Raw genomic sequence first — 13,203 nt, forward strand, 5'->3', positions numbered from 1 at the left:
GACACTGGCACAGTAAATAGTTCATATCAATTTGGGGTTGAAGGGTTACCTATATGTCTTGGGAGTAATCCACACTCTGCATCTTTCTCATGAGGCTTGGGCTGTTCTCTATAACCATAGTCATGTCTCTGCCTTTACTATGATTACTGTGGCTCAAAGTTTTAAGTATGATCATACTGCAGTAATTGATGAAACTCTACCAAGTACATTATCTTTATGCCCTATCCCCGATGTGTCTGAAGGTGTTTCCCAAATAGAGTGGACTAGATGTAGAGGTCGTGGGCCACGATTGTTGTTAGAAGTAAAAGGGAAGAGTCGTAAATACCTTGTTACAGATTGGAGTGTACATGGAGATTTTCAAACTAAATTCAGCCATGTCAACCTGCGTTGGCATAAAGGTAATCACAGCATTTCTGCGGATGGCAGTGAAACTATTATTTGGCATGACGGTGGTCTATCACCCCCAATGCCACATTTGGCTAATACCTCACAAGTACAAAGTCATATTTGGAAGTTGCTAGCTGCTGGTAAACCAATGTTCACTTTCACGGGAAACATGTCCTTAAATCTTACTAATATTGCTAACCCTTTCCATATATCTTTGCATCGAAATATTTCTAGATATGTTATTGCATGTGTAAGAAAGCCTTACTTGTTGTTGACAGGAATTTTTAAATGGGATAATAATACAGGGGTAGTTAACTGTACAAACAATTGTACATTCTTAAGTTGTATAAATACTACTTGGTGGAATAATAATTGGAATGAATCTCATTCCGATTTATATATACTAAGAGTCAGAAAAGAAACTTGGCTACCTGTAAACTTAACACGTACTTGGAGTGAATCTGCTAGGGTTACTCAAATTTACAAGGTTATGCAAGATCTTGTTCACCGCAGTCGAAGGATGGTTGGAATCGTCGTGACCGTGGTGATAGGACTTTTAGCAATTGCTTCCACCGCTGTTGTTGCTGGATTAGCTCTACACCAGAGTATACAAAATGCAGAATTTGTGTGACAATGGCATAAACAATCACATTTGCTGTGGCAGCAGCAACGAGACATAGATGCTCATTTGACTGAACGAGTGGATAATCTGGAGCAAGTGGTTTCTTGATTGGAAGATCAGCTTACAGTATTAAATACCCGAGCTTTGTTAAAATGTGATTGGAACACTACTCAATTTTGTATTACTCCTGTTCCTTTTAACAGCACTGTACATAATTGGACTGAGATAAAGAGACTTTTAATTGGTCATAATTATCTTTCCCAAGAAATGCAAGAATTAACACAGAACATTTCTGAAACATTTCATAATCAGTTATCGTTGCTGACTGATGCAGATTTGATGACTGGTATTGCACAAAGTTTGACGTCTTTGAACCCTATGAGCCCTGTACAAACTTTGCTGACCTCTGTTTCTAGTAATGTATTGATTGTTGTCCTTGCCTTTGTCATTTTCACAGTCTGCTGGAGACGGTACCAAAGGGCAAACACCGAATCCCAGCGAGCCCAACATGTAATGATGGTTTTGAAAGAAATTCAAACTTGTAAATAAGGAAAGGCGAAATGTAGAGGACTATGTGCTCGCTAACGAGATGTTCCCAGTAAGTCCTGCTCTTGCAAACGAAGCAGGGCATTCCCGTTAAGTCCTGCTCTTGCAAATGAAGCAGAGTGTTCCTTCCCTGCAAACAGGGAGGACAAAGGAGCCAGCTGCTAAGAGCAGACCCTGGGGTCTTGTTTATGTGTAAACATCTTGAAAATCCAGAAAGTCAGGGAAAGGTCAGAAAAACAACAATGTGTATTGTGACTTTGCAACATTCCACAAACGACTGTATAAAATAAAGCAGAGCATGCCATTCGAGGCAGCCACCATGTTTGTCTTGTCTTGTGTTGTCTTGTGTGTTCATTCCTTTGTTTAGGAAACATGCAGACCCCAACACTTCTTTCTTGTTTTTGTCTGAGGATATTTACTTTTTCACCAGAGGCCTCAATGAGATCATGAATATCCCTTTGCAGATGCCACGAAAATAGTGTTAGCCAACCTCTCAATGAAAAGAACAGTGTAAATCTGTGAGGTGAATTCACACATCACAAAGCAGAGTCTCAGAAAGTTTTTTGCTTCTTATCTGAGGATATTTCTTTTGCCACCACAGGCTTCAATGCGATCCAAAATATCCCTTCTGAGATTCCCCAAAGACAGTGCTAACAAAATGATCCATGAAAAGAGTCATGAAACTCTGTGAGATGAATTCACACATCACAAAGAAGTTTCTCAGAATGTTTCTTTCCAAATTTTATCTGAGGATATTTCCTTTGTCATCATAGGCTTCAAGGCAATCCAAAATATCCCTTCTCAGATCCCCAAAAACAGTGCTACCAAACTTTTCCATTAATAGAATGGTGTAACTCTGTGAGATGAATTCACATATCACAAAGCTGTTTCTCAGAAAACATCTTTCTGGTTTTTCTCTGAGAATATTTCCTTTTTTGCCATATTCCTAAATGTGCTCCCAAATATCCCATTGCAGATTAATCGAAAACAGTGCTAACAGACTTCTCAATGAAAATAACAGTAAATCTCTGTCAAATGAATTCACCCATCGCAAAGCAGTTTCACAGAAAGCTTCCTCTTGGTTTTTATCTAAGGGTATTTCCCTTGTCACTATAGACTTCAATGTGCTCCCAAAATAACTCCTCTCAGATAATATGAAAAGAGTGATGCCAGATTGCTCAATCAATAAAGAGGTTAAACTCTATGAGATGAATACACACATCATAAAACCATGTCTTGAATAGTTGCTCTACAGTTTTTATCTGTAGTTATTTCCTTTTTCACCAAAAGCCTCTAGGAACTCCCCAATATCCCTTTGCAGATTCCATTAAAACAATGCTACCAAACTACTCAAATAAAATAAAGATTTAACTCAGTGTGATGAATTCATGCATCACAAATAAATTTTGCAGAAAGCTTCTTTCTAGTTTTTATCTCAAGATATTTCCTTTTCCACCATTGGTTTCCATGTGTTCCCAAATATCCCTTATCAGACATGAGAAAAATAGTGCTAACAAAGTGCTCGATGAAAAGAATCATGTAAGTCGGTGAGATGAATTCACATATCATGAAGCAATTTCTCAGAAAGCTTCTTTCTAATTTTTGACTGAATATAATTCCTTACTCACCCTAAGCTTCAATGCATTCCCAAATATAATATTGCAGATTCCATGAAAACAGTGTTATCAAACTGCTTAATGAAAAGAAAGGTGTAGATTTGTGAGATGAATTCAAACATCAGAAAGCAGTTTCTCTGAAAGCTTCTTTCTGGTTTTTATCTGAGGATCCTTCCTTATTCACTGTAGGCTTCAATGCGCTCACAAATATCCCTTTGCAGATTCCACGAGAATAGTGTTAGCAAACTGCTCCAAGGAAAGAAAGGTGTAACACTCTGAGATGAATTCACACATCACAAAGAAGTTTCTCAGAAAGTTTCTTTCTAGCTTTTGTCTGAGGATATTTTCTTTGACACCATAATCTTCAATGTGCTCCAAAATATCCCATTGCAGAATCCAAGAAAACAATATTAGCAAACTGTTCAGTGAAAAGAAAGGTGTAACTCTGTGAGATGTATTCACACACCACAAAGTAGTTTCTCAGAAAGCTTCTTTCTAGTTTTTATCTGAGGATAATCCCTTTTTCACAATAGTCCTCAATGTGCTCCCAAATATTCCTTTGCAAATTCCATGAAAACAGTTTTAGAAAACAGCTCCATGAAAAGAAAGGTGTAACTCTGTAAGATGAATTTGCATGTCACAAAGAACTTTCTCAGAATGGTTCTTTCCAGTTTTTATCTCAGGATATATCTTTTGTTACCATAGGCTTCAATATGATCTGTAATGTCCCCTCTCAGTTTCCACAAAAACAGTGTTACCAAACTGCTCCATGAAAAGAATCATGAAATTCTATGAGAAGAATTAACACATCAGAAAGTGTTTCCTCAGAAAAATTCGTCCTAGTTTTTATATGTTGGTATTTCCTTTTCCACCTTGAGCTTCAATGCACTCCAAAATATCTCTTCGCAGATTCCACGAAAACAGTGTTGGCAAACTGCTAATTGAAAACCATGGTGTAACTCTTTGAGATGAATTCACACATCACAAAGCATTTTCTTAGAAAACTGCACGTTGGTTTTCATCTGAGGATATTTTCTTTGTCACCATAGGCTTCAATGTGCTCCCAAATATCATATTGCAGATTCCACAAAAATAGTGTTATTAAAATGCTCAATGAAAATAATGGTGTATCTCTGTAAGTTGAGTTCAAATATTACAAACAACTTTCTCAGAAAACTTCTTCCTAGTTTTTGTCTGAGGATATTTCCTTTTCACCATAGGATTCAATGTGATCCCCAATATCCCATCTCAGATTCCCCAAAAAGAATGCTAGCAAAGTGACCCAATAAAAGAATCGTGCAACTCATGAGATGAATTCAAAAGTCTCAAAGCAGATTCTCAGAATGACGGTTTCCACTTTTTGTCTGAGGAGATTTCCTTTGTCACCATATGCTTAAATGTGATCCAAAATATCCCTTCTCAGATTTCCCAAAAACAGTGCCACCAAACATCTCCATTAAAAGAACAATGTATCACTGTGAGATGAATTAGCACATCATAAAGCGTTTTTTCAGAAAGCTTCTTTCTAGTTTTTATATGACGGTATTTCCTTTGTCACCTTAAGCTTCAATGCACTCTGAAAAATCCCTTTGAAGATTCCACGAAAACAGTGTTAGCAAACTGCTCAATGAAAAGAACCATGTAACTCTGTGATATAAATTCACACATCTCAAAGCAGTTTCTCAGAAAGCTTCTTTATAGTTTTTATCTGAGAATATTTTCTTTTCACCATAGGCCTCTATGCAATCCTAAATATCCCTTTGCAGATTCCACGAAAACATTGCTAACAAACTGCTCCATGGAAAGAACGGTGTAAGTCTGTGAGATGAATTCACACATCATGAAGAAGTTTCTCAAAAAGTTACTTTCTACTTTTTATCTGAGGATATTTCCATTGTCCTAAATTCCATTGTAGGATTTAATGCCATCCAAAATATCCCTAATCACATCTCCCAATAACTGTGCTACCAAACTGTTCCATGAAAAGAAAGGTACAATTCTGTGAGATGAATTCTCAAATCACAATGCGGTTTCTCAGGAAGTTTCTTTCTAGTTTTTGCCTGAGAATATTTTGTTTGTCACCATAAGCTTCAATGCACTCCAAAATATCTCAATGCACACTCCAAGAAAACACTGTGAGCAAACTGCTCGATGAAAAGAACAGTGTAAGTCTGTGAGATCAATTCACCTATCACAAAGCAGTCTTTCAGAAAACTTCTTTTTGGTTTTTGTCTGTGGATATTTCCTTTGTCACCATAGGCTTCAAATGCTCTTCCAAATATCCCATTGCAGATTCCACAAAAACAGTGTTATCAAACTGCTCAAGGAAAAGAACAGTGTAACTCTGTTGGATGAATTCACACCTCACAAAGAACTATCTCAGAAAGTTTCTTTCAAGGTTTTATCTGAGGTTATTTACTTTGACACCATAGGCTTAATTGCTATCCCAAATATCCCTTCTCAGATTAACCATAAACAGTGCCACCAAACTGTTCCATGAAAAGAATCATGTAACTCTGTTAGATGAATTCACAGATCACAAAGCAGTTTCTCAAAAATATTCTTTCTAGTTTTTGTCTGAGGATAATTCCTTTGTCTCCCTGAGCTTCAATGTGCTCTGAACTATCTCATTGTTGATTCCAAGAAAACAGTGTTAGCAATCTGCTCAATGAAAAAAAAAGGTGTAACTCTGTGAGATGAATTCACACATCACAAAGCAGTTTCTTAGAAATCTTCTTTCTAGTTAATATCTGAGGATATTTCCTCTCTCACAACAGGCTTCAATGTGCTCCCAAATATCACTTTGCAAATTCCATGAAAACAGTGTTAGAAAACTGTTCCATGAAATGAAAGGTGTAACTCTGTGAGATGAATTCACAAGTAATAAAGAACTTTCTCAGAAAGCTTCTTTCTAGTTTTTATCTGAGGATATTTGATTTTTCACCATAAGACTCAATGCCCTCCCAAATTTCCCTTTGCAGATTCCTTGAAAAGAGTGTTATCAAACTGCTCCATGAAAAGAAAGGTGTAATTCTGTGATATGAATTCCCACATCACAAAAAATTTTCTCAGAAAGTTTCTTTCTAGTTTTTATCTGAGAATATTTCCTTTGTCAATGTAGGCTTCAATGCCGTCCAAAATATCCCTTCTCAGATTCTTCAAAAACAGTGCTACCACACTGATCCATGAAAAGAATCATGTAAATCGATGAGGTGAATTCAAAAATCACAAAGCGGTTTCTCAGGAATCTTCTTCCTAGTTTTTGTCTGAGGATATATCGTTTGTCTCCGAAAGCTTCAATGCACTCTGAAATATCCCATTACAGATTCCAAGAAAACAGTTTTAGCAAACTCCTTAATGAAAAGAAGAGTGTGAGACAAAAACAGTGTTATCAAACTGCTTAATCAAAAAATCAGTGTTACTCTGTGAGATGAATTCACACACACAAAGATGTTTCTCAGAAAGCTTCTTTATAGTTTTTATCTGAGGATATTTCCTTTTTCACCTTATACCACAATGTGCTCCCCAGTATAATTCCTTTTTCACCATAGTCTCAATGCCCTCCCATATATCCTATTGCACATTCCACGAAAATAGTGTTAGGAAGCTTCTCCATGAAACAAAGGTGTAACTCTGTGAGAATAATTCACACATCACAATGAAGTCTCTCAGAAATCTTCTTTCTAGTTTTCATCTGAGGATATATCCTTTGTCACCAAAGACTTCAAAGAGATCCAAAATATACCTTCTGAGATTCCCCCAAACCAGGGCTACCAAACTGCTACTTGAAAGGGATGTCGTAACTCTGTGAGATGAAATAAAACCACAAAGAAATTTCTCAGTAAGCTTCTTTCTAGTTTTTGTCAGGATATTTCCTTTGTCACTATAAGCTTCAATGCGCTCCGAAATATCCCATTGCAGATTCCAAGAAAGCAGTGTTAGCACACTGCTAAATGAAAAGCACAGTGAAATTCTGTGAGGTGAAATCAAACATCACAAAACAATTTCTCAGGAAGCTTCTTTTTGGCTTTGTAACTTAGGGTATTTCCTTTGTCACCATAGACTTCATTGTTCTCTGAAATATCCTCTTGAAGATTCCAAAAAACCCAGTGTTATCAAGCTGCTCCATGAAAAGAACTGTGTAACTCTGTGAGATGAATTCACACAACACAAAGTAGTTTCTCTGAAAGCTTCCTTCTAGTTTTTGTCTGAGGATATTCCCTTTTTTACTATAGGCCTCAATGTGCTCCTAAATATTCCTTTGCTGATTGTACGAAAACAGTGTTGGAAAAGTGGTCAATGAAAAGTACAATGTAAGTCTGTGAGATGAATTCACACATCACAAAACAGTTTCTCAGAAAGTTCTTTTGGGTTTTTATCTGAGGATATTTCCTTTGTCACCATAAGCTTCAATGCACTCCTAAATATCCTAATGCAGATTCCATGAAAAATGTCTGATTAAACAGCTCAATGAAAAGAACAGTGTCACTCTGTGAGATGAATTCACACAACACAAAGAACTTTCTCAGAAAGCTTCTTTCTTGTTTTTATCTGAGGAAATTTCCATTGTCACCATAGGTTTCAATGCAATCCAAAATATCCCTTCTCATATTCCCGAAAACAGTGTTAGCAAACTGATCCATGAAAAGAATCGTGTAATACCTTCTCAGATTTCCCAGGAAGAGTGCTACCAAACTGCTCCAAGAAAAGAATCGTGTAACTCTGTGAGATGAATTCACAAATCACAAAGCAATTTCTCAGAAAGTTTCTTTCTAGTTTTTGTCTGAGGATATATCCTTTTTCACTGTTTGCCTCAATGTGCTCGTGAATATCCCTTTAATTATTCTAGGAAAATAGTGTTAGCAAGCTGCTCCATAAAAAGAAAGGTGTAAGTCTGTGAGATGAATTCACACATTACAAAGCAGCTTCTCCTAAAGATTCTTTCTACTTATTATCTGAGGTTATTACCTATTTCACTAAATGAGTCAATGTGCTCTGATATATCCCTTTGCCATTTCCACGAAAATAGTGTTAGCATACTTCTCCTTGAAAAAAATGGTGTAACTCTGTGAGATGAAATCAAACATCACAAAGAACTTTCTCAGAAACCTTTTTTCTAGTTTGTATCTGAGGAAATTTCCTATGTCACCATAGGCTTCAATGCGATCCAAAATATCCATGGAAACAGTGTTACTAAACTGCTCAATGAAAGGAACGGTGTAACATTGTGAGATGAATTCACACATCACATAGCAATTTCTCAGAAAGCTTCTTTCTAGTTATTAACTGACGATATTTCCTTTGACACCGCATGCTTCAATGGACTTCAAAATATCCCTTCTCATTTTCCCCAAAAACAGTGCCACAAAACCTCTCCATGAAAAGAAACGTGTAGCAATGTGAGATGAATTCACACATCACGAAGAAGTTTCTCAGAAATCTTCTTTCTAGTTTTATCTGAGGATATTTGCTCAATCACCATAGACTTCAATACGTTTCAAAATATTCATTCTCGATTCCGCAAAAACAGTGCTACCAAACACCTCAATGAAAAGAATCGTGAACTCTGTGAGATGGATTAACACATCATAAAGCAGTTTCTCAGAATGCTCCTTTCCAATTTTTACACGAGGATATTTCCTTTGTCACCATAAGCTACAATGTGCTCTGAAATATCCCATGGCTGATTCCAAGAAAACAGTTTTAGCAAACTGCTCAATGAAATGAACAGTGTAACTCTGTGGGATGAATTCTCACATCACAAAACCGTTTCTCAGAAAACTTTTTTTTTCTAGTTCTTGTCTGAGGATATTTTCCATTTCACTATATGCCTCAATGTTCTCCCAAAATATCCCTTTGCAGATCCCATGAAAACAGTGTTAGCAAACTGTTCCTTGAAAAGAAAGGTGTACCTCTGTGAAATGAATTCACACATCACAAAGGTCTTTCTCGGAAAGCTTCTTTCTACTTTTTATCTGAGGATAGTTCCTTTGTCACCATATTCTTCAATGCTATCCAAAATATCCCTTCGCAGATTACTCAAAAACAGTGCTACAAAACTGATCCATGAAAAGAATCGTGAAAATTCGTCAGATGAATTAGCACATCATAAAGCAGTTTCTCAGAAAACTTCTTTCCCATTTTTTATCCGAGGATATTTCTTTTTTCACCATAGGCCACAATGCCCACCCAAATATCCCTTCTCAGATTCCATAAAAAGATCATAAGCAAACTGCTCCATGAATGAAAATGTGTAACATTCTGGGGGGAATTCACACTTCACAAAGAAGTCTCTCAGAAAGTTTCTTTCTAGTTTTTATCTGAGGATAATTTCTTCATCAAAATAGACTTCAATGCAATCGAAAATATCCCTTCTCAGATCCCCAAAAACAGTGCTACCAAACTGCTCCATGAAAAGAATGGTGGAGTTCTGTGAGATGAATTCACACATCACAAAGCAGTTTCCAGAAAGCTTCTTTCTAGTTTTTATCTGAGGATATTTACTTTTTCACCATAGACCACAATGCGCTCCCAAATATCCCTCTGTAGATTACCCGAAGACAGTGATAACAAAGTGCTCCAAGAACAGTAACATGTAACTCTGTGAGATGAATTAACACATTCACAAAGTGGTTTCTCTGAAAGTTTCTTCCCAGTTTTTAAATGAGAATATTTCCTTTGTCATGATAGGCTTCAATGTGATAAAAGTATCACTTCTCAGATTCCCCAAAAACACTGCTAGCAAACTGGTCCATGAAAACAATTGTGTAACTGTGTAGAATGAATTAACACATCACAAAACGGTTTCTCAGAAAGCTTCTTTCTAGTTTTTATATGATATTATGTAATTTGTCACCGTAAGCATGAATGCACTCCAAAACATCCCATTGCAGATTCCAAGAAAACAGTGCTGACAAACTGCTCAATGAAAAGAATAGTGTAACTCTGTGAGATGAATTCATGTATCACAAAGGAGTTTCTCAGAAAGTTTCTTTCTAGCTTTTATCAGAAGGTTTTTTCTTTATCACTGTAGACCTCTATGTTCTCCAAAATATCCCTTTGCAGCTTCCACGAAAACAGCGTTAAGAAACTCCTCCATGAAAAGAAAGGTGAAACTCTGTGAGATGAATTCACACACCACAAGAAGTTTCTCAGTAAGCTTCTTTTTGGTTTTTGTCTGAAGATATTTTCTTTGTCAACATAGGCTTCATGGCCATCCAAAATATACCTTCTCAGATTCCACAAAAATAGTGCTAGGAAACTGATCCATGAAAAGAATCATGCAATTCTGTGACATGAATTAGCACACCAAAAAGCTGTTTCACACAAAGCTTCTGTTTGTTTTTTTCTGCAGATATTTCTTTTGTCAAAATAAGTTTCAATGCTCTCTGAAACATCCCATTGCAGGTTCCAAGAAAACAGTGGTTGCAAACTGCTCAATGAAAAGTATAGTGTAACTCTCTGAGTTGAACTCATACATCACAAAGCAGTTTCTCAGAAAGCTTCTTTCTAGTTTTAGTCTGAGAATATTTTCTTTGTCACCATTGGCTTCAAATTGATCCAAAATATCCTCTCTCAGATTCCACAAAAACAGTGCTAACAAACTGATCCATGAAAGCATCATGAAAAGCGGTGAGATGAATTAACACATCACAAAGTGGTATATCAGAAAGCTTCTTTCTTGTTTTTATATGAGGATATTTCCATTGTCACTGTAGGCTTCATTACGGTCCAAAATATTCCATAGCAGATTCCAAGAAAACAGTGTTAGCAAACTGTTCAATGAAAAGAACAGTTTAACTCTGTGAGATGAATTCACACATCACTAAGGAGTTTCACTGAAGGCTTCTTTCTAATTTTAATTTGAGGATATTTCCTTTTCACCGTAGACATCAATGCAATTCAAAATATGCCTTCTCAGATCCCCAAAAATAGTGCTACTAACAACTCCATAAAAAAGTGGTGTAACTCTGGTAGATGAATTCACACATCTCACAGCTGTTTCTCAGGAAGCTTCTTTCTAGTTTTTATCAGAGTTTATATCCTTTTTCACCATAATCCTCAATGCACTATGGGATACTCCATTCCAGATTCCACGAAAAAAGTGTTGGCAAGCTTCTCATTGAAAAGAAAAGTGTAACTCTGTGATGTGAATTCACACATGCCAAAGCAGTTTCACAGAAAACTTCTTTCTGGTTTTTACCTGAGGATTATGCCTTTGTCACTCTAGGCTTCAATGTACTCCCAAATATCCTATTGCAGATTCCACAAAAACAGTGTTATCACGCTGCTCAATGAAAAGAACTGTTTGTCTCTGTAAGATGAATTCACACATCACAAATTAGTTTCTCAAAATGCTTCTTTCCAGTTTTTATCTGAGGATATTCCCTTGTTTACTATAGGCCTCAATGCACTCCCAAGTATCCCTTTGCAGAATCCAGGAAAATGGTGTTAGCAAATGGCTCCATGAAAAGAACGGTGTAAATCTGTGAGATGAATTCAAACATCTCAAAAAACTTTCTCAGAAAACTTCTTTCTAGTTTTAATCTGAGGTTATTTGCTTTGACACCATAGGGTTCAATGTGATGCAAAATATCCCTTCTCAGATTCCTCAAAAACAGTGCTATGAAACTGAACCATGAAAAGAGTCGTCTAACTCTGTAAATTGAATTAACACATCACAATGCAGTGTGTCATAAAGCTTCTTTGTAGTTTTTGTCTGAGGATAATTCCTTTGTCACCATAAGTTTCAATGCACTCCAAAATATCCCAGTGCAGATTCCAAGAAAATAGTGTTAGAAAACTGCTGAATTAAAAGAGCAGTGTAACACTGTATGTTGAATTCACACGTCATGATGCAGTTTCTCAGAAAGATTCTCTCTAGTTTTTATCTGATGATATTTCCTTTTTTACCAAAATCCTCAATGCGCTCCAAAATATCCCTTCGCAGATTCCATGAAAACAGTGATAGCAAACTGCTCCATGAAAAGAAAGGTGTAACTCTGTGAGATGAATTCACACATCACAAGAAAACTTTCTCAGAAAGCTTCTTTCTAGTTTTTATACGAGGATAATTCAATTGTCACCATAATCTTCAATGCAATCTGAATTATCCCTTCTCAGATACCCGAAAAACTGTGCTGTCAAATTGAGACATGAACAGGATCGTGTAACTCTGTGAGATGAATTCCCTCATCACAAAGCAGTTTCTCAGAAGCCTCCTTTTTGCTTTTCATGTGAGGATATTTCCTTTGTAATCATATGTTTCAAACCACTCCCAAATATCCTAATACAGATTCCACGAAAACGGTGTTAACAAACAGCTCCAAGAAATGAATCATGTAACATTGTGAGATGAATTCACACATCAGAAAGCAGTTTCTCAGAAAGCTTCTTTTAGGTTTTTATCTGAGGATATTTCCTATATCACCGTAGGATTTAATGTGCTCCCAAATATCCTATTGCAGATTCTCCAAAAACAGTGTTATCAAACTGCTCATGGAAAAGAACAGTGTAACTCTGTGAGATGAATTCACATGTCACAAAGCAGTTTCTCAGAAATCTTCCTTTTAATTTTTATCTGAGAATTATTTTTTCACTGTAGGCCTCAAAGTGCTCCCAAGTATCCCTTTGCAGATTTCACGAAAACAGTGTTAACACCACAAGGACACTCCTCGAGAAGAGCAACTCCAAGACACATAATTGCCAGATTCACCAAAGTTGAAATGAAGGAAAAAATCTTAAGGGCAGCCAGAGAGAAAGGTCGGGTTACCCACAAAGGCAAGCCCATGAGACTAACAACAGATCTCTCGGCAGAAACTCTACATGCCAGAAGAGAGTGGGGGCCAATATTCAATGTTCTTAAAGAAAATAATTTTCAACGCAGAATTTTATATCCAGCCAAACTAAGTTTCATCAGTGAAGGAGAAATAAAATCCTTTACAGATAAGCAAATGCTTAGAGATTTTGTCACCAGCAGGCCTGCCTTACAAGAGACCCTGAAGGAAGCCCTAAACATGGAAAGGAACAACC

The sequence above is a fragment of the Rhinopithecus roxellana genome, chromosome 16 (genome assembly GCF_007565055.1).
Source record: "Rhinopithecus roxellana isolate Shanxi Qingling chromosome 16, ASM756505v1, whole genome shotgun sequence".
Classification (NCBI taxonomy): domain Eukaryota; kingdom Metazoa; phylum Chordata; class Mammalia; order Primates; family Cercopithecidae; genus Rhinopithecus; species Rhinopithecus roxellana.